The sequence below is a fragment of the Piliocolobus tephrosceles genome, unplaced genomic scaffold (assembly GCF_002776525.5).
Source record: "Piliocolobus tephrosceles isolate RC106 unplaced genomic scaffold, ASM277652v3 unscaffolded_42, whole genome shotgun sequence".
Lineage (NCBI taxonomy): Eukaryota > Metazoa > Chordata > Mammalia > Primates > Cercopithecidae > Piliocolobus > Piliocolobus tephrosceles.
In genome coordinates this window covers 1,096,807-1,118,566 of record NW_022326531.1, presented here as the reverse complement: position 1 = coordinate 1,118,566, position 21,760 = coordinate 1,096,807, and the positions used below count along the sequence as shown (strand labels likewise).

General features: G+C 36.8%; 1 protein-coding gene and 1 non-coding gene across 2 annotated transcripts in view; both read right to left on the bottom strand.

Moving 5' to 3' along the window:
* The window catches only part of LOC111550233 (potassium voltage-gated channel subfamily D member 2), a 488,246-nt gene that overhangs the window by 69,777 nt on the left and 396,709 nt on the right, over positions 1 to 21,760 (bottom strand). The window lies entirely within an intron of this gene.
* On the bottom strand, positions 6,578 to 6,684 carry LOC113224838. The gene has a single exon (XR_003309445.1). It is a non-coding gene; the product is annotated as a U6 spliceosomal RNA (small nuclear RNA).

Genomic DNA, 21,760 nt, shown 5'->3' with positions numbered 1-21,760 from the left:
AACTATTCTCATGCAAATTAATCGTCTCTAAAATTAAATGCAGTTTTCCCTTTTAATTCTTTTATCTATGTCTACTGAAGTCTAAACCGTCTCCGACTTTTTCCTTTACCTTATTCTATCACTAACCACGCTATGAAAAGGTGACCCTTTGTGCCTGCCATCAATCTATGCAGGTATTAGGGGCACAGAGAAATGCGTGTTTAAATGAGCAAATGAATAAATTAAAGAACCCCTTTTTGGGTACTAAATTTAGCATTATTTAATTCAGTTATGAAATGGACTTTTCATGACTAAAGGGAACAGAGGAATGGAGAAAATTTTAGGTCGAAAAAGAAGCTTTTAAAAAGAATGTGCAACTTGGACTCCGTGGTTATTGTTATTGAAGCAACAGAACCTCAACTTCCAGTGCTTGGTTAGGCAGCCATTTTTTTAAAAGCAGGTAAGAAATAATAATTAAAAGAGCTAAAATAATTATGTGCATAAAATATACTGTCTATGCATTTAAATGCATGCAGGATTGTCTTCTTTTGTGATCCATTTCGAATCCTAGTGTCTCATTTTAAAAAGAATCATGTCAGCTCCTCTTTCAGTCAAAAGATTAAACCATTTTAATTTTCTGAGGGAAGAAGCCCCCAAAGCCACATAGAATTTTTTAATTCTGCCCTAATACAAGCTGAATTCTCCAAAATGCCTGCCTCTGAGGTAAACAGAATCCATTACAAAGCAGTTATTAAGCCCTGTGAACAGAAAACAATATTAGAAGCCTAAAAATGATAGCTTTGGGGCAACAAAACTCATTGGAAATAGCATATAGAAGCAGAAACAAAAAAGGAGAGAGATCCTTTAGTATAAAAAAAAGATTATGATGAAAAATATAACTAATTAGCATTTTCATTGTTTCTTACAATAAAAATCTCAAGAATCTTTATGGGACAAGTAGGGTGATAAAATAAACCCTCAGGGTAGGCTACCAGATGGAATAATATATACACAATGAAAATACATCCAAATATGGAAACTTCACTGTTTATGTAAGCAATGTAACTGCCTCATCATGTTGTCTGTATATATTCTGTACCACATTTAGTATCTTTGAAGAGTTTAATGTTTAAGAGCAACATCAATATTTTAGAAAGTACTGTTACCTTACAAGTGTAACAGTAAAGTCAAGCACAATTGGGTCAAGCTTCAGAACTTTTTATGTTGTGAATGTAAACATATATACAACTCAAGCTGAAATTGGATTTTTGTATTCACAGTACGCCCCAATTGAGAGAGAATGTGTGTTTGGTGTGTGTCTATACATATATATATAAAATCATCTCTATGGTAGAAGAGCTCCAAGGATTAAAAAACATACTTTTACAGTACTGACTCTTATATAATTGAATGCATACAGGAAATTAGGAATGCACCATGCTTATTTAGATGCTAGTATAAATGTAAGTGATGTTCTTGCTAAGGTCAGATCCCCATAACCATCTCAGAGTTTATGTTCAAGAATCATTATGATGTTTAAATGTAACACAGTGAACGTATTCTGTTCTGATAAGGCTTATTATTTTCAGTAAATTGCGTGAAGTATCAGCCTTGGTCTCAATTCATAAAGGCCATCTATTCCACTGACAGTTCCACAAAAATGGCCCACAAATTAATGATTATGTTTCAATAAAGGATATAGATGCAACATTAATTAAAGTATATGGACTACTGATTAGTTTCATGAACCCTAAAATAACAGTCGCTATACATGTTTTTACTGACCTAGAAATAAGCTTGAATCTCCTTTTAAAACATAAGCCTATATTAGGCATCGTAGGAATTAAATATCTCATTTATATTGCAATCTTCTCCTTCAGCAGCTAGTCTTTGAAGTAACAGCATTGTGAAAGCAAAAATGAAAGTATTAACACCACGTGTAATCATCAGAAGTGATGTCTCAAAGACTAACAGATTTCATCTGATTTATATTCTTGATGTCTCCAGAAGGAGGGGATCCTGTGTTCTATCTTCTGGATATTCAGATTTCTAAAATTTAAAGTAACAGTTAAATTAGCTTTGAGTATTTTATATATATTTGCATTCTTACCACCAATGGTCACAGAAACTCAACAGCAGACCCACTTCTATCCTCAACTATTTCACAAAGACTAGCTGGATATGGAAGCTTTGGGACTCACAAATGGTCTGTTCATCACCTTATTTTATGACTCTTCTCTAGTTCTCATCATCAATTTCTTGGTTTATTGGTTTACTCTTCCCTGGTACTGATTCATTCCAAGGTGACTGGCTATGCAAAGACCCCCTGATGTGAGTCATGTAAATACTTTGCATTTCCGTTTATTCACAGATACCTTTTGGTGGCACTGTCCCTATTGCACTGTCTCTAAATTCTAGCAGGTCCTTTACTTGTGATTCCTGCCTTTATTCCATTCCAAAGACCTTGTGATAGTCACCTTCTGCTCTTAAGTCCTGACAGGCTGATCACTGATAGAGTCTCCGAGATTAAGAATAGCAATTTTCAAGTTACTGTGATTACACACTTGCTTGATTTTCCATGGGTATTACTCATTGGATTTAATGAATGTTTATTTGATCAGGATTCAAACTCACTAGTTATGATTTTTTGATCTCAGGTTTCTGTCCTTCAACAACACAGTCAATTAGATCACTTCAGATATGTCCTTTAAAGGAAAGTGCATACTTAGTTCTTATGGAGATTGTGGCTACCCAGATGTCTTTTTTCTTTTTCCTATCCGGCATCATCAAATGGTTGTATTAGTTAGCATTTTGGTCGTTATGTTTCAAAACAGGCCAGAGATGCAAGGGAAAGAAACGATGTAAGAAAACAAGCCTGGTTACCACGGCAAATAGATGTATAGTATTTCCCAGGATAAATGTAAACCATTGATCAGGATTTTTGTTCACTTCATAACTCATCTTTGGCATCCTGAAATATATCTATCTTAATATGAATCACAGTGTAATAATCAATAGAAATATGAAGTTGTGGCCAATATACAATACCTACATTCTAAAATGAATAATAGAGTTTTGAGCCAGAGAAAGAAAATACTAGACAGGTTTCCAAACTATAAGGATAACCAAGAAAGACTAACAGTCCATATAGTTTAAAGACAGCTAGGAACTGAATTTGGTGCAACAAATTCAGTGATGAAGAGCAGAGTATAGTGGGACTGAGTGATGTCTAAACTGCAACTAAACATGGTAAAATACATCCAAAATGGGTTTACAGTTAATGATTAAACATTCATTTAAGTGAAAAAATTAAAAAGAAGCATTTATAAAAAAGATTCTACCCTACCAAAAAGTTAAGGAAAATTATTTCAACATTGACAAGAGATAAGAAGCTGGCTAAAGCAATTTAAAACAACAACAATTTGTTGAACATCTATAAATGCTAGGCTGTTCCTGGTGCTAAGAATAGAGAGAGAGGTTGGGCTTATGCCTGTAATCCCAACACTTTGGGAGGCTGAGGCGGGCAGATCACTTGAGGTCAGGAGTTCAAGAGCAGCCTGGTCAACATGGCCAAACCCCATCTCTATTAAAAATGCAAAAATTAGGTGGGCGTAGTGGCATGAGGGAGGCTGAGGCATGAGAATCGCTTTAATTCAAGAGGCGGAGGTTGCAGTGAGCTGACATCACACCACCGTACTCCAGCCTGGGAGACAGGAAGAGACTCTGTCTCAAAAAATAAAAAATAATAAAGAAAGACAAGTAGGAAGACACTATGCTCACTTATAAACTAGTCAAGGGGACAACAGCTTTATCACTCATTATAATACTATGATAAATGAGATAACTGAGGAATAACAAAGCTTTATGCAAGCATAATACCTGAGAGGTCATCCTATTCCCGACATCTACAGTTCTAGCTGCAGGCACACAGGCCTGAGATAGAAATAGGTACGTATTATAGCAGGTAGGAAGTCTCTCTATAACTCATTCTTATACATATTCCAGAGACTTGGGCATATGCTTCATGTAAACATGCACTCACAATTAAGAAACAGTAGAAACTTGGCAGTGTGCGGTGGCTCACGCCAGTAATCCCAGCACTTTAGGAGGCCCAGGCAGGCACATTTGAGGCCAGGAGTTTGAGACCAGTCTGGCCAACATGGTGAAAAGAAAAGGAAAAAAAACAGCTGGGCATGGTGGTGCATGCCTGTAATCCCAGCTACTCTGGAGGCTGAGTCAGAAGAATCACTCGAACCCAGGAGGCAAAGATTACAGTGAGCCGAGATCGCGCCACTGCACTCCAGCTTGGGTGGCAGAGCAAGACCTTGTCTCTAAAAACAAACAGACAAACAAATAAACAAAAAGCAGCAGAAACTCAATAAAGAATGATACAGTTAAAAACCCAAGAAGTTAGCAAGCCGCAGTAGTAAGAACAGAGTTGAACAATTTGTAGTGACTCTAAATTACTAGATAAGAATTAGTAGATAAGAAAGTTGAGTAATTTGAGAGACTTGTAAGAAAAGCAGGAAAAGAAACTCATATTTTCAACAAAAGCTGCAGGTAGGTAGTTTTTTTTTTTTTTTTTTTTTAACTTCTGTTAGAGGCTGGAATAATATGAAATTTTAATGAATAGTAATTATAAAACTTTAGTAAAAAATCAAAATAATTGCTTTCTAAAGTGATGCACACTTAGGGCCTACTTATTTTGAATCAATTGTATTACAAAGGTGAACTTTACTATTTCACTTTTTTGAGAAAAGAAGAACTTCCCCTCCAACACACACTCACCTGGTAGAATATAAGTAATATAAAACAATACAAAGTTTGAGGACCTTGGCCTTAAGGGCACATGTGTTTGACCATGACATTAGATGTTTATGAAACTGCAGAACTAAGTAGATATGCCAATAAATTGCCTGTAGGAAGTGGCTGTATTTTTTAAATAAGAGTTGGGAAAATTTAATATCTTGAGGGATTAGGGTGTTTATCTGAAAACATTTATCTAAGAAAATTCTCAGACTCAGAATATATCTGTGTCTACTAATGGCTTATCCCTCAGGAAATTCTATAAGGAATTTGACATGCCTAAACCTGCATTCATATGTTCATTCATTCAGTCATTCATTTATTCTTCCACCAATTTACATTTATTGAATTCATACCGGACCCTCAGGATACAAAGACATGGTTTTTCAAAGACTTTAAATCCAGTGCCTTAGACTCACAGGTAAAGAGTCTATTGCAATGCTAGTGTGATAGGGAATTAATATACACAACGCTCTCATGGCTGTTACTGGAGCAGCTCCTAGATCAGGTTAGCCTGTGGCAGGTCGTTTAAGTAAGACTTTCCACAAATGTCGTCTGTGTTTACTTTTGTAGGAGAAGAATGATAGTTAGGCAGGTGGCTGGGCGTAGTGGCTCATGCCTGTAATCCCAGCACTTAGGGAGGCTGAGGTGGAAGGATCACCTAAGGTGAGGAGTTCAAGACCATCCTGGACAACATGGTGAAACCCCATCTCTCCTAAAAATACAAAAATTAGCCCAGGTTGGTGATGCATGTCTGCAGTCCCAGTTACTTGGGAGGCTGAGGTAGGAGAATCGCTTGAACCTGGGAGGCAGAGGAGTTGAGATCACATCACTGCACTCCAGCCTGGGCGAGAGAGGGAGGCTCCTGTAATAAAAAAAAAAAAAAAAAAAAAAAAAAAAAAAAGGCAGGTAATGAAGGGAAGGCTGGAAAAAGGCAAGGAGGAAAGATTATTCAACCTTCAAAAACGCCACGTGATTCAGGATGCCTGGACTATAGACTGGGAAAGGCAGATGATAGTGGATGCCGTCACTAGGCTGTGGAGGGCATTTTATGCCATAATGAAGACTTAGGATTTATTTTGTTGGCTATGAAAAACCAGTGAAAAATTTATAGCAAAGGAATGACATAATGAGATTTGCATTTTGCTAAGTTTATTCTGGCTGTAGTAAGATGGGAAACCAACAAGGAGGTTGATAAAACATTTAAGTGGGAAATAATGATATGGAGAAGGAGGATGGATTTTAGATTTGCAGTATGAACCTGACTTGGTAAATGAGTAAAATTGGTGGATGAAAAAACTGAATGTACCAGTGATAACTCCCAGGTTTCTGGTTTGGGAAACTGGTTAGCTGTATTCCTACTATCAGTACAGGAATAAAAGAAGAGAATCAGATTTTGAGGGTAGAAAAATGAATATAATCACGAACAAGGATTTGGGAAGTTACAAAACATTCAGTTTTTGTTAACTAGAATGCTTCTGTATTGAGGGATCTGGAGCTCAAGAGAAGGATCTCAGGTTAGTTTACTAGTGCTGCCATAACAAAATACCACGGATTGGATGGTTTAAACAATAGTAATTGATTTCTTACAACTCTGGAGATGAGAAGTCCAAGATCAAGGTGTTGGCAAGTTTGATTTCTCCAGAGGCTCTTTCCTTGGCTTGCAGATGGCTGCCTTCTCGCTGTGTTCTCACGTGGTCTTTCCTCGGTGCCCACACACATCCCTGTTGTCTCTCTGTGTGTTCAGATTTCAATAAGTTTCAAACTTCTCTCTCTCTTTCTTTCTCTGTCTTTTAATATGAGACACTTCACAGATATGCATGTCAACTGTGCACAGGGGTTGTGCTAATCTTTTGTGTATCCTTCCTATATTAGTATATATGCTGCCAAAGAGAGCACAAATTTCCTCTTTGTTTAAGGACACCCGTCAAATGAGACGAGGCTCCTCCCTCTTGGTCTCATTTTAACTTATTAATCACATCTTTAAAGTCCCTATCTCCAAATACAGTCATATTTAAAAATACTGGGGGCTAGGGTTTCAACATATGAATTTTTAGGGAGACACAAGTCAGTCTATCACAGATCTGATCTGCTGATAGATCGGGCTCATTGACTATAGTTGGTAATTTAAAAGCACAGCAACAATGGATGGTATACCCAGGGAGAATGTGAAAACTAGGTGAACTTTTGGCTGAGAAGGAACCAAAGAAATGTTATTGTGGACATAGAGAGAGGAATTAACACAGCTATCTACTTCAGAGGGGTCAGAGCTGTAGATTACTTAGGAGAAAACTCTGTTATAAAAGCCAACAAAGGTATTTCAACAGGTAGGAGGGGTCAGTAGCTTTCATTACTCTGAAAATGTCACCAACATGTCTGAAATGTATCCATTGTATACAACATCAAAGAGTATATTGATTATTGTAGTGAGAGTGGTTTTTGGAGTAGAATTTTAGAGTCTGAGTGAATGAACTGTAGGAAGTGAAAATTTTTCCTTTATATTGGAGCAAACTTTTGCTTTATGGGTTTTTTTTTCTATGTCAGGAAGAAAAGGAAGGAGTAACAGGACTCAAAGAAAGATTTTCTAAATAAGCAGATGTCTACATTACAGTGAAAGAATCACTCAACAGAAGTAGGTTGAACATACTGTAGAACTAGGAGATAATCCATTAAGGAAGGTCCCTGAGGAAGCAGAAGGAGATGAAAATAAAAGAGCAGGTGAGGATAGGCTTTGAAGGAAATAAAGACTGCTCTTTGAAGATAGGAAGACCATGAGAGGCTTAGATGCAGATAAATTTACAAAAAAAGGGGTGGGGATAAGCTGAGAAAGTTTTAGGAAGCATGTTTTGAGGAATGAGAAAGAATCAGCTAAATCATGAGATCATTCCTGTGTGATATTTCTTCTACCCACTTTCAGTGAAACTGAGTGAAGAAGGAATATGTAGAATGATGCAGGTTTGATGGTTCTAATTGGGGAAATAGATCAAGGGGCAGAAAAAACTGGCAAGACAGTGTTTGAAAGGATGTAACATTGAATATAAGCTGTGTCTAGTTTTTTTTTTTTTTTTTTTTTGAGATGGAGTCTCGCTCTGTGGCCCAGGCTGGAGTGCAGTGGCCGGATCTCGGCTCACTGCAAGCTCCGCCTCCTGGGTTCAGGCCATTTTCCTGCCTCAGCCTCCCGAGTAGCTGGGACTACAGGCGCCCGCCACCTCGCCCGGCTAGTTTTTTGTATTTTTTAGTAGAGACGGGGTTTCACTGTGTTAGCCAGGATGGTCTCGATCTCCTGACCTCGTGATCCGCCCGTCTAGGCCTCCCAAAGTGCTGGGATTACAGGCTTGAGCCACCGCGCCCGGCCATGTGTCTAGTTTTAATGGATCACAGATGTGGACGTTAAAATGCTGTGGAATGATAAGATCTGGTATAGAGAGGAGTCTCCTATGTATGAGAGCGGTGAGGAGAGGCCAGACGATGATTGAATGGCCTGGTTTTCTAGGAAGTGAGTTGGTTGCTGTTGTACAGTGAGTTGGCATGCTTATTTAATGCAACAAATATTTATTGAGTGCCTCCTCTATCCAGATCTCAGGTAGATCACCTATGGCAGGGACCCCCAACTCCCTGGCAGTAGACCGGCATCATTCTGTGACCTGTTAGGAACCATGCTACCTCGCAGGAGATGAGCAGCAGGCGTCTGAGCATTACTGCCTGAGCTCCATCTCCTGACAAATCAGATTATCCCATCAGCAACAGCATTAGATTCTCACAGGATCACAAACCCTATTGTGAATTGTACATGAGAGGGATCTAGGTTGCACGCTCCTAATGAAAATCTAACTAGTGGAAAAACTGTCTTCCATGAAACTGGACGCTGGTGACAAAAAGGTTGGGGACCCCTGATCTATGGCATTTGTGGAAGATTTTATGGTTAGCACACTTGGTAAACAAATTCAAAAGAAAACTAATCTTATCTCTTTAGAAATGAACATATTTACATGCACAAACATAAAAGTTGGAATGGGGAAATTTATGTAGTTGGAAGATAGCTATTAAATGTAAACAAACATAATTATAGTCTAGATCAAGGACTAGCAATCTTTTCAGAGGTAATAATAACACCAATATTCTATATTCATCCATTTTCTTTTTCTTTTTTTTTGAGACAGAGCCTTGCTCTGTCGCTCACGCTGGAGTTCAGTGGCCCCATCTCCTCAGCTCACTGCAAGCTCCGCCTCCTGGGTTCACGCCATTCTCCTGCCTCAGCCTCCTGAGTTGCTGGGACTACAGGCCACCACGCCTGGCGAATATTTTGTATTTTTAGTAGAGACAGGGTTTCACCTTGTTAGCCAGGAAGGTCTCTATCTCCTGACCTCGTGATCCGCCCACCTTGGTCTCCTAAAGTGCTGGGATTACAGGCACGAACCACCATGCCCAGCCCTATTCATCCCTTTTCAAAAGCCAGACCCCAGGAAGCTGGAGGGAGGTGGGGCAAGGTTTTACAGTGAATTTCTGATTTCACTCAGGGTGATAAATCAGACTCTTGGGGAGGTTGGTGGTGGCTCTGGACAGCAGCAGGAATGGGGATCTAGTTAGGAACAAACCCATGGGCCTATGACAGGCTGAAAGCCCACCCCTTCTCCATCTTTGGGAGGTTGCCAATGTCTGATTTAACACTATCCAAGGAATGATCATTAAAAATAAAAAAATAACTATCAACTAACAGAAAATATAAATGGTAAGCATTAGCACATATTTCACATGTTTATATTTGGTTCTCAGATTGACCTAGAAAATGAAGTCTGGAAAATTCTATACGATCCTGAAAAAATGATACATTGGTCTGGATGGTAGAATAAGTTGGAGAAATGTTTAAGCCAAAATGTAGTATTAGCAATGACTTTTTATTTTATTTTATTAATTTTTCAGGGTTTTTGGTGTACAGGTGGTTTTTGGTTATATGGAAAAGTTCTTTATTGGTGATTTCTGAGATTTTAGTGCACCCCTTATACTGAGCAGTATACACTGTTCCCAAAATGTAGCCTTTTATCCCTCAACCCCTCTAAGTTCAAGAAGACTATGGTCCTGCAGAAAGCTTTATATGTAATTAACACATCTTTATCTTTATAGGCAGTAGACTCAGATTCCGTTAAAAGTTAATGTGTACCCTCCCTCTAGCCTTTATTATTACTGTTGTTGCTATTACATGTGTTAGTGTATGTGAATTTAATGCTTAAAAATGTATCCGATTGGCTACTATGGAAAAAAACTTGACTCATAAGAGTTTTAGCACGGGTTAAGATCTGAAAGTTTTCTCCCAGCCTCTTATCACTGGCACAGACTTCACAATTCATGGAAGCCACCAGTGAGATGACATTGCCTCAGGCAGTTACTATTTTTATATTCTGTAACTCGAGGAGTTCAGGGTTTGGGAAATCATTAAACTTTTTTTTTGTCCTTTTAAAGCTGGAGACAGCAATTGTAGACAGCCTACCAGTGGGCTATCTTTTTGTGTCTCCTTACCTGTGGAGAAGCCTACTAGCTGGGACATGTAGTTAAATAGTTTTTGTTTTTTTATATCCAGGGCACCAAGTCAAAAACTGGTGGTGACAGTATTTCACCACTCATTATTTCTTCTTCTGATTCTACCAACTTATCTAAATTCCATTGTTTATAATAGTCTAGCCAGTTTAAAAAATCACAGGGTTACTTCACAAGCCAAATAAGTGTAAGCTCTATATTCCTGTTTGCATGATAATTTGGGGGAACTTGGAGAAGGACATGGCAAAAAATCAAGATATTTATTTGTACTCTATACACAATTTCACTCCTGAACAATTCATTACAGCTTGGACTTCAGTTTTAAACATGTGGGATAATGAGGCTAGACTATCATCATTTTTCTTTTCCTCTTGGAAAAAAGTAAGCTGAGCGACTCTGTTTATTAAGTCCTATTTATTTGGTTCTACTAAGATCCATTTTCAATGTCTTAATATTTTACAATTATTATACCTTCCCTAAAAGGAAAGAACGTTACCAATCCATTTATACACTGAAAGTATAAAGAATAGACTGTTCAAGTTCTTCCTTAGAAGAGCTGTTTAGAAACAGGATCATCTGTAAAACATTTTTTAAAGGAATGGATCAAATTTTGCAATTGGTCCTAGATAACAAAGAAAAATGCCAGTGTAGTGAAAGATAAAAATGAAATGATTTGGTAGCTCTAGCATCATAAATATCAACGAGCACTGTAATTTTAATATTGCTGAAATTGGCACTAGGGCATTATTGATTTTCTGTATCATCTAATGGTTTCCTGCAAATATCTTTTATAAAAGTGCCTTATATTTCTTCTTAATAATCTTTTCTCGAGTCATATACTATCAAATCCTGCAGAGTACTATTCATTCAGCAGTAAGTTAAAGTCATTAAACATATTTCTATTAAAATTTTATTAGACCTGAACTAATATCCTGAAACTGATGCAATGTAATTTTACTATTCAACCAACCACCTTGATGTTTTATGTTAAGAAACATTTTGAAAAATCAAAAAAATAAATTAAAGGACAATTCGGATATATTAGAATTTTGTTTGCTGGCATATTTATTTATTTATTTATTTATTTTGAGACGGAGTCTCGCTCTGTCGCCCGCGCTGGAGTGCAGTGGCCGGATCTCAGCTCACTGCAAGCTCCGCCTCCCGGGTTTACGCCATTCTCCTGCCTCAGCCTCCGGAGTAGCTGAGACTACAGGCGCCCACCACCTCGCCCGGCTAGTTTTTTGTATTTTTTAGTAGAGACGGGGTTTCACCGTGTTAGCCAGGATGGTCTCGATCTCCTGACCTCGTGATCCGCCCGTCTCGGCCTCCCAAAGTGCTGGGATTACAGGCTTGAGCCACCGCCCCCGGCCTGCTGGCATTTTTAATGCAGGGATAATTATTTTAAAGGCCTGTTGTTATAAAGACTTTCCTTTCTCAGAAAACCCTTTTACTCTTTTTTTCCTCGATGCTTTCACTTGGGCAAAAGAGGTAATCTCAGCTCACGACTTATGTGAAATGTGTTTTAATTTTGTTCAATTCCCAGCTGCTTTACATATTGACACAGAAGAATTACTGCATCACACAGTGTTGGAAAGATAGGAGATAGAATATAATTACTGAACTTTATGTTACCATCGATGTGTGAAATTTTTCAAGGAAGAAAATCCATTCATTTTGATAATATAAGCACACTGGTTAAATGTGCAACCTTGTCCCATTTTTTAATTTTTTTTCTCTCTAGTAAACCATTATTTGAGAGTGCTTCAGTGAATTTTGATTTTATTTTGGAGTTATGAGATGCACACATTTTAATGTTTGTGTGATTCCTCTGAGTTACTCAGGTATAATAAACTTCTTAATGAGATATTTAAATGTACTCTTTTTTTCCTGGCTTCTGGTGAGGGCTGTCAGAATACAATGAGTTTACTTTGGTATTACATGTTGTCTTTACCTTCTCACACCTGAGAAGCATATTTGTTTCTTGTGAGGGAAAAAAAGCTGAGATCAGGGTAGAGTGACAACTCTGTCACAGCCATCTCTTTGTTCTCTTTTTATTTTTACTCTCCTTCTGAAGCTCAATAAAGAGACAAGTTTGGGCATATTTTTGTCTACTGAGTAGGGACAGAAATTAGATTATTATGAGAAAGATATATTTGGTTGAAGAACTCTAATGCCTCTTAGCTAAAAAGAAAACCATTAGAGTATGTCCCTTGCTTGCCAGTATTTCTTAATACCACTCTTAGGAATGGAATATGGGGCTGCGGGCTCATTAATCTCACTCAACTTGGTGCTTCCTAGATTCTTATGACATACATGCATCGATCTGATCCAGTCAGATGCCACTCCTTAGATTTTTGTATACATTCAGTATGGGGTTCATATTTTTCTTCTTTCCTTTATTACCGTAATTATTGGAGATGCAGATGAGATAAAGACAACATGATATCCCAAACCTTGATCCCTGGATGGCTGCAAGGATTTTGAGACCACTTTGAAGCTGTATGCAGAAGACTTTGTAAGTACGTGCATCTACAGTTTTCTGGGGAGGTATACGGTTTTTATTAGAATCTTAAATGTCTCCCAAAGTTAAGAATCTTTCTAAATGGGCCGCATCACTCTAAGTAGGAGTCATGCTATGTTTTCCTTATCACATTTAAAATAAGAAATCAAACCCTTTGCTACAGTAAGAGTCTTATTCCAACAAGGGAAAAAGAGGCTAGACTTCAAATAAATCTGCTACTCTACACCCAAGAAGTGATTGTTGATTGAAGTTCAGCTTATGATGTACTTCCTCCTTATGAAGTATTTTGCATGACTTAGAGTCTTTTTTCCTGTTTATTTCCTTCTGTCTCTCTCTCCCTCTCCTCTTACCCTTTCTGCAATTGTTCTTTGATTTGGTGTAGATAAAAAGAATAAATGTGAGAACTGAGATACATTGAATATATTTGTACCTAAAATTTCTTTACTCTTTATTTCCTAACTCCAGAGGTTTGTATTTTATTTTTTATTTTTCATTTTTGTTTGTTTGTTTTCCCTTGCATTACTTAGAGAACATACATGAGTGGCAAGTAAAAAGAGGCAAATCCTAGCATTATCCGTTGATGGAGTTTGTTGTTCAGTGGAGGAGGCTAGTGGTTAGAAGTCAGGCTAACTGTGCTAACTTAGCCTAGCAAATTTAGGGTTGGGTCCAGAGGGCAGACCTGAGGGATGCTCTTGCCAAGAGCTTATGCATGTCTCACAATGTGAACAAGGAACAAAGAAATATCAACATTCTTATTTGTATCTATGCTGAGTTCTCACTGAGTAAATACAGGGTAAAAAAATCCTAATCAGACGTTCTCAAGGGTGGCCTAAAGTATCATTTACATTCTGTGACTCTATTTTATCAAAATTGTATTATTTTCATACCAGCTTATTGACTCTTTAAGTAAAACAATGGCATCTTTTACTTTATTATCTTTAGAAAGAAACTGGGTCCCTGACACATAGGTATTCAAAACTGGCCAATTACATTTATCTTTCTTCTGCGGAAGGAATTTGGTATTTCTCTTTGCTGATTGTGTTCTTTCTCTTTATTCCTGCTTTTCAAAACCATAGATCATGATGTTCTTTAGATCTCAAATGTCCCCTCTTCCTCTCCCTACCCAAAAGGGCATACTTAGAATCATGGCTAACAGTTTACCAGACTGATCCATGATGTAAAATATTTCATGATATAATGCTGGACAGGCATGATGCACTCACATGTAAATACTTGTCAAACCTACTTGATCTTTCAAAATAAAGTCCTTTAAATTTTTTGAAATACTTACATACAATAATAGTTTTCTTAATAATTATGCCCTCCCCTCCAGTACTATTTTCTGATTGATTTGAAATTTTATTTGTCTAATCAAAAACTTAATGTTTAATACATTGTTATTTGCAAAAAATATGGACCGTATTTGAAATATTATCTTTAATTACTAACAGAGCATCTGCAGATTTATACCTGATTGGGTGTGCATGTTTATGAATTACTTCCCTATCTGTTACTTGAATAATTGTGCTTGTAATAAACAGATAGAACCACAGAAAGATCCAACCTACTTTGATCACTGCAAAATTATTTGAGGAAAAAAAGATGGGTTGTATGAGTCAATTATCATAAAGAGAATGTAAAGTAAATGACTTTAACAATTTCTTTTAGATTAGTAAAAGCAGCACACAAAATCTCCCAATTCTCCTTCTTCTTCTTTAACTGATTTTATGTTGTTTTTATTGCTACCAGTCCACAGGCATACACAACACCCTGCCTTCATACACTGAAGGAATGAAAGCTGTTGACATTACTTTGAAGAAAATAAAGAACTGGAATCTGTTTTTGTGCTATACAGGTATTCAACTCAGTAAAATAAAACAGTTAATGAGGAATTAATTTAAGACACTGAAAAGTGCATTGGTGTATCAAGTAAATTTGTACATGTATAATAAATTAAGCTTAGCGGTTGCCTAGGAGAGAAGTAAATATGTCACATTCAACTTAAATATCTGGTGTATTTTAAAATTTAGACCTATAGAAAGACATAAATAACTGCCAACTAATCAATCACCCAACTCTTAAACAAAATCAGATTTTTTCAGCAATTATTCAATGGTTTTATGATGATGATACACAACAGTTATTTACTTCAATGTCCCTTAAATATCTACTTGTTTGCACTAAAACACGAGCAGCAAGAAGTCACTAGATTTATAAACTAGAGTGCCACTGCACTCTTCTGGAACAGTTATCAGCATTTTATGGCCCTGGGTTTTAAAATCTGGTTAAGTAAACCACATCATCGTGGATTTTGTAACATGAAAAGCAATAAGCCAGAACAAATTATAATTAAATACAGTATGCTATATCTCTGAAGATAGTTGTATGTTTTACTTTTCTCTGGATTAGATCTGGGACTCTAAGATGTTAACTTGGTAAATATTTTTCTACTATGTGGTTTGAGCATTACAGTGAAGTTTACCTAACTCCACACATCTCGCCTACAGATTTCTCTGCTTAGAATAATTACTGAATCACTAACGTGGCAGCCAAGGCATCTGGAAAGCCGTAGATGCAACATGGAATCAAAGCTTTAGGGACTGAAAATCAAGGGTTCATAAATTCTGTTTTCTCACCAACATAATTGTCCTTGACACATGTCCTTATAATTTCACTTGTGCTTGAAAACCTATAACATGAAACTATCTCAAAATATTGGGAGCTCTATCTGTGGCCTCTGCTAGTTAGATAATTATTATCTTTTAAACGTTGATGCTAAGTACGTATTTTTTGTTGTTTATATCTTTCTGTCTCCCGTTCTCTTTTCCTTCATTTCTTCTCTTCCTCCCTTCCTCCCTTCATTTCTTCTCTCCTATTAAATAAGTTATTATATGAATTATACCCTGAGTATAGCAGTGTATTACATTCAGAATACCAAGATACAAATTTGGATCAGTCTGGTGAAGGTTCAAAGCATATGTATAATTTTACATGTACTAATGACTATATTCAAAGTTGCTGATGATTGGTTTATAAAGTAGTTTGGCCAAGGCAGAAAAATAAATAAGTAGTGTGCCAAATAAGCAAAAGCAGTTGTTTCTAAAGCCAAAGACATTTATGATGATAAGAAGGCCGAAAAGCCAACCAACAAACAAAACTAAAACACAGAAACAGTGGAAACTGCCTAAGATTAACCACCCAGGATTCAAAGTGTGTGTGTGTGTGTGTGTGTGCGCTCGCATAAACATGCATGTGTATGCCTTCACAAAAGTGTCAGTTTGGAAAAAGAGATTTGGTATTGAAAGGAAGGCCACCACTCTCGGTCATTAAAGGTCACGGAGAAATTACCTGACATGCTTAGACCTCTTTTCTCCTATGCAAATATCCTGGAACTATAATGGAATCACTGAGCACAAGTACTCTAATGTCCCTAGAATATTAATTGTGGTATATAATAATGGTGATGAAACTAATTGGTGTTTCTTGAAAGATAGGAAAGAAACTGCAGCTGAATGTTGGGAAATATTGTGGTGCATGTTTTCACTACAACCTCTCCTGTAGACACATTATTCTGGAATTGTATCCATGACATAGTATCAAGTAGAAACACATGCCATATTACAGGAAAGTAATCATGTAATCATCTGTATGTAAGCACATTTTTGTGAGCATAGAGAAAAGTAGGAACTATAAATATAGATAGGTTAGCATTGGTTATCTCAGGGAGGTGTAGCCAGGGTAGAATGGTGGAGGTATATGACTTTTTCCTTATACCTTGTATTTCTATTGTTATATCAATCCTATAATTAAGTAATATAGTAAACTTAAAAAGTGAAAGTTAAAAAATTGAAGTTTTTAAGGTTTCATTTATCATGTTTAGCAAAACCATCATAAAATTGGAAGATTGTCATGAGTTGTCATCTTTTTAATTATCCAATTATTTCAAAAAACTAAAGCAGGTGAGAGGCATAAAATAATTTTTTGAAAAAAATCCCTGCATTTTTGTTATTTTAGTCTTCTAATTGCTGATTGTTCAATGGATCATAAACTAATCTCATCTGTAACCTCTTTTTCGTTGTTGTTTATCTAACCAGTTGAGTGAATTCTGGTAGTAAGATATGTAGTAATATGAGTACTAAGAAAATGCTTCAAGAACGTATATGAGGAAGAAATTAAATTACGTTCAACCTACCATGTACTGCTACATGGTGCAAATGTACCCTTCCAAATGATACTATACATCAGATATTTGTCTAGAAGGACATGTTGTGTTGCAACTGCGGTCAGGCCCAGAGGATTTGGAGAGATGCATAGGACAGCTGAGGATCAATAAACAGTTCTAGTTATATTCCTGCTTAGGACCCTTACATACAAGGGTAAGGCTTCTGTTGAAACAACTTCCTAGCCTGAAAGCATTCAGATGAATCAACCAATGTGCTGGCAGTCATTCAGTGATTTAAAAAGCATTGGGATCTATTGAAGAAAATGAGTAGGTGACAGATATTAGGATTAGGTACAGATCTTTATTCCATCCTCACCTTCCAGCTTTAAATCTTTTTCTTTGGTGCTTTTGTTTTGGTAGTTGATTTGGTACCTAAGCTGCATTTTATCTGAAGTAAGAAAGGCAAAGATAATTTGAAGAATAATTTCATCTTTATTTAGGAACCAAAAAAAAAAAAGAATAAATATTCTATTCGATATGTTACTTCAATGTGCTTCCCCTCACACATCACAAATAACACACATATTTTATGTTCTTTGTAGAGTATGGCTATTGCAGAGACATGCAATAGAGAGATCCATTGTGTAGAACTGTGTCACAAAGAATGGAATGTAATCTTATCATTGAAGCCTTGGTCATTTGAGAGATATGTTGGGATATAGATATGACTCAGTTATGTAGTACTTTCTGATAATAAAAATGATAATTGTTATAATGAGATTTTTTTACCGGATTAAAAACAATACTACTCTAAATTCTTGGAGGCATTTAGGAGAAGATTATAATGCTTATTCAATTAAATGTTAGTAAAAATGTATGCCATATTTCGCCAACCCTCTTTGGCAAACACTGTGTAGCCAAGGATGAAAACCATAGGGGAGGCAAAATTTTACCTCTATTCTCTTGGGGTTTTTCAGCTGGGCCTAAAAATTAAACAGATCTAAGACAGACTAACAGGCGAAAAGCACACAGATTTACTTAATATAAGTTTTGCCTGACATGGGTGCCCTCATCAGGTAATGAAGAGCCAAAGAATTGGCAAAACCTAAATACTTTTATAATAGGTTGAAAAAGGAAAGGCGATTGCACAGGGAGGACACCCTCTAGTTTCATGTCCTGCTTTCAGGAAGAAAAAAGGCAGGCTCATGGAGCCCTTTGTGTACTTGCTGCTTTTGTTTAAAAATACCTGTAGCTCCGCTGGGCGCGGTGGCTCAAGCCTGTAATCCCAGCACTTTGGGAGGATGAGGCGGGCGGATCACGAGGTCAGGAGATTGAGACCATCCTGGCTAACACGGTGAAACCCCGTTTCTACTAAAAAATACAAAAAAAAAAAAAAAAAACAAAAAAAAAAAAAAAAACACACACAACAAACAAACCTGTAGCTCAATGTTATCCTAATATCAAAATGGCATATTTTGGCTGTAGCATATTTTGCCACCTTTAACACTCCAGGCATTATTCCAACAATGGGCAAAAGCTTAAAGTCCACTCACAGAGTAGGTTGTCCTTAAAAGAGTCTTCTTCATATTATTTAATTTTCTAAGAAATGTGTACAGTGCCATTCACTGAAAACCTGAGTATTTCTCACAGACCTCCTGCTCTCTTCTTCTCCTTCTCCTTCTTCTCTTTTGAGACGGAGTCTACCTCTGTCATCCAGGCTGGAGTACAGTGGCATGATCTTGGCTCACTGCAGCCTCCTCCTCTCAGGTTCAAGCGATTCTTGTGCCTCAGCCTCCGGAGTAGCTGGGACTACAGGCGACCACCACCATGCCTGGTTAATTTTTTGTATTTTTAGTAGAGATGAGGTTTTACCATGTTGACCAGGCTTGTCTTGAGCTCCTGACCTCAGGTGTTCCACCTGCTTCGGTCTCCCAAAGTGCTGGGATTACAGGTGTGAGCCACAGTGCTTGGCCTCCTTTCTTCTTTTACTGAGGTGAGTTCATCCTCTAAGCTTCAGGAACCTATGGCCATGACTAATAATCATGACCAATGATATCTTAGAATATTTTATTATTTTAAAAAAATAACAGTTCAACTCCTTCTTGACTGTAAAGCGTTACAGAAATAGAGGTTTTGGTCTCAGCTTCCAGGAGCAGTACAGATGATTCATTTGGGTGATTAGGAGAGTCAACTCTCTATTCTACTCCCTGACTCCACATCATAATTTAGCTTGAGATATCAACCTTATTGGGTATGATGTTCACTATTCTGGTGATGGGTACTCTAAAAGCTTAGACTTCACCATGACACAATACATGCATGTATGAAATCTGCACTTGTTCCCCTTAAATATATAAAAATTAAAAATCAAAAATAAAATAAATAAAAGTCTTACCTACACATCATTTGAAAAATTTCCTCATTTAAGAGAGGACCTAAAGGAAGTAATATTTAACACTCTTTCTCTTACCCATCTCAATTTCTAGAAAAAGACCTATTGGATGGTTTCTTTTTAAATGCTGGAGCTAGAGGGAAGTTATGCAATAGGAATATATTTCTTACAAATAAACCATTAACTGAGGCCAAGAGCACTGTATTCCTTGATTGAAACTACAGAGCATGTTATAATACAACATATTCTTCCTAGAAATCTTTAATGACTTTATACTAATCCCATTGCTACTTTCATACATAAGCAAGCCTTAATTCATATAATGATATGAATTTGCACATTTGAATGTAATGATTTTTCAAGACCATCCTGGGTGCCCGACCTTCATCAATAATAATGGCATGGTTTGTGTTTTTATAGCAAACTAAGGCTAAACAAACTTAACATAAAAGTTATTTCTATTGAAATCCAACCAAATGGAAAGAAATAGGAGGTAATAATATATAGGGAAAATAAATGATCCGTTCTTAATTGAAGATTCCTTTCCACATTCACTTTTGTTTTAGTTAGAGAAAAGACATTTTTCTTGATTAGGAAGCTTTCTTTACATAATCATTGTTTCTCTTTTGAAAATTAAAAAGAAAGAATGCATGCATTTTCGTCATAAGACTGGATGTTCACTGGTAACTGCTTTTAATTGGAAGAAGGACTTTGGAACTGATGATAGGAGTCAGAAGTTGCTTTCTTCTTGGCCATGAGTTACCAAGTTTAAAATAATAGTAGAATCTGGATAATATATTTGAAAGTAGCAGTAAGTCATGCCCATATGTTACAGAAAGGGGGAAATTATAACAACTTATTACATTTCTTGTAACAAATATATTAACCATGCCCACCCAGAACATCGCACCCACACTGAACCTACAGAATCTGTGTGTCATTGGAGGTGATGAGTATTCTTACTGGTCTCTGCAGCAACTAGAAAATCTAAAAGTAATCTTTCTTGCTATATTTTCCTTAATTACATTTGACTCTTGAACAATACAGGTTTGAACTACATGAGTCTGCTTCTATGTCTATTTTCTTTCCAACTAAACACACTAATTACAAAAATGTATTTGTGGGATACAAAACCCTAGTTTTCCTACAGGCAGGTTCTGTGGGGTTCTGCAGGGCGGACTACAGGACTTCAGTATGTGAAGATTTTATTACATGTGGGGTTCCTGGAACCAATCTCCCATGTATACTGAGGGATGGCTACAGTTTTATGTTTAAATATAAATGTCTCATTGGATTGTCATAAGAGGACAGTTGCAAATTTACTTACTATTCTCTACTCCTGGTATGCAATGAATACTACAACATCTTAATCAAAGAAAACTTACACAATTGCAATGTAAATGTATGAGACAACCATGCATTTGCCAGTAATTTTCTACTATTGTATATACAGAATTTAAATATGACACGTAATTACACACACAAATATTTCCCTCCACATGGTGCCTTTGATATTGCCGTGTTTGTTAGATTAAGGACTCTAGTCAAGGAGACTGCATGGTTGTGTTATCTGTAGCAGAATTTTGACTCAGTAAAGGTTAATAAAGAGTTTGGAAGAGGGAGCTCTCCCCTCTCAGCCCTATTGTGGGATGATAGCTGGGATCCATTCATCTTAGAGCTAGAATCCAAAGACGTGCCATCTATATAACTTTACACAAATGAAGACATGGCAGGACCAGAGGGAAACTGTGAAGTCTCTTGAGTTTGGATGCTCTTCTTTCTTTCTCCTTTTCCCTCCATTGTGGTATATTTGCTGCTTCTCCTTTTGCAGTCTTGACCCCTGAATTTTAGGCACCCAGGACTTTCTTGTTTTCTAACTCACTAATCCTAACACAAATTTATTATTCATTTAGTTACATACCAAGGACTGTTATGTATAAAGTTAGGAATATTCAAATTTGTTTACATACTTTATCTCTCTTAGGTGTTTAAGTTTGAAAGAAGTTAAGTTCATCTTTTTATTTTCTTAGTACTCAACTAAGTTCTGCTGGTGTAGCCCAATCCCACAATGCCTACCATATGCTTCATAATTGTTGAATTAATGTGGGTGTGTGGAAGAAGGACATCTTCAATTAATGCATTGTATTGACTTGTAACATAGTATTTTGATGTAAGGCAGTAAGATGATTATAATAATGATTAAGAGAATGAATACCAGTCCTTGGATGTTGGGGCTAGGTGCCTGACAAATGGTAACTAGCTGTTTGGAAGTAAATAACTGGGACCGTTTTCTTTCAAGGTTTGAATATCGGTGTGTATGATGGTGCTGCTGATGTGGATAATGATTTCATTTTCACATAGTATTATG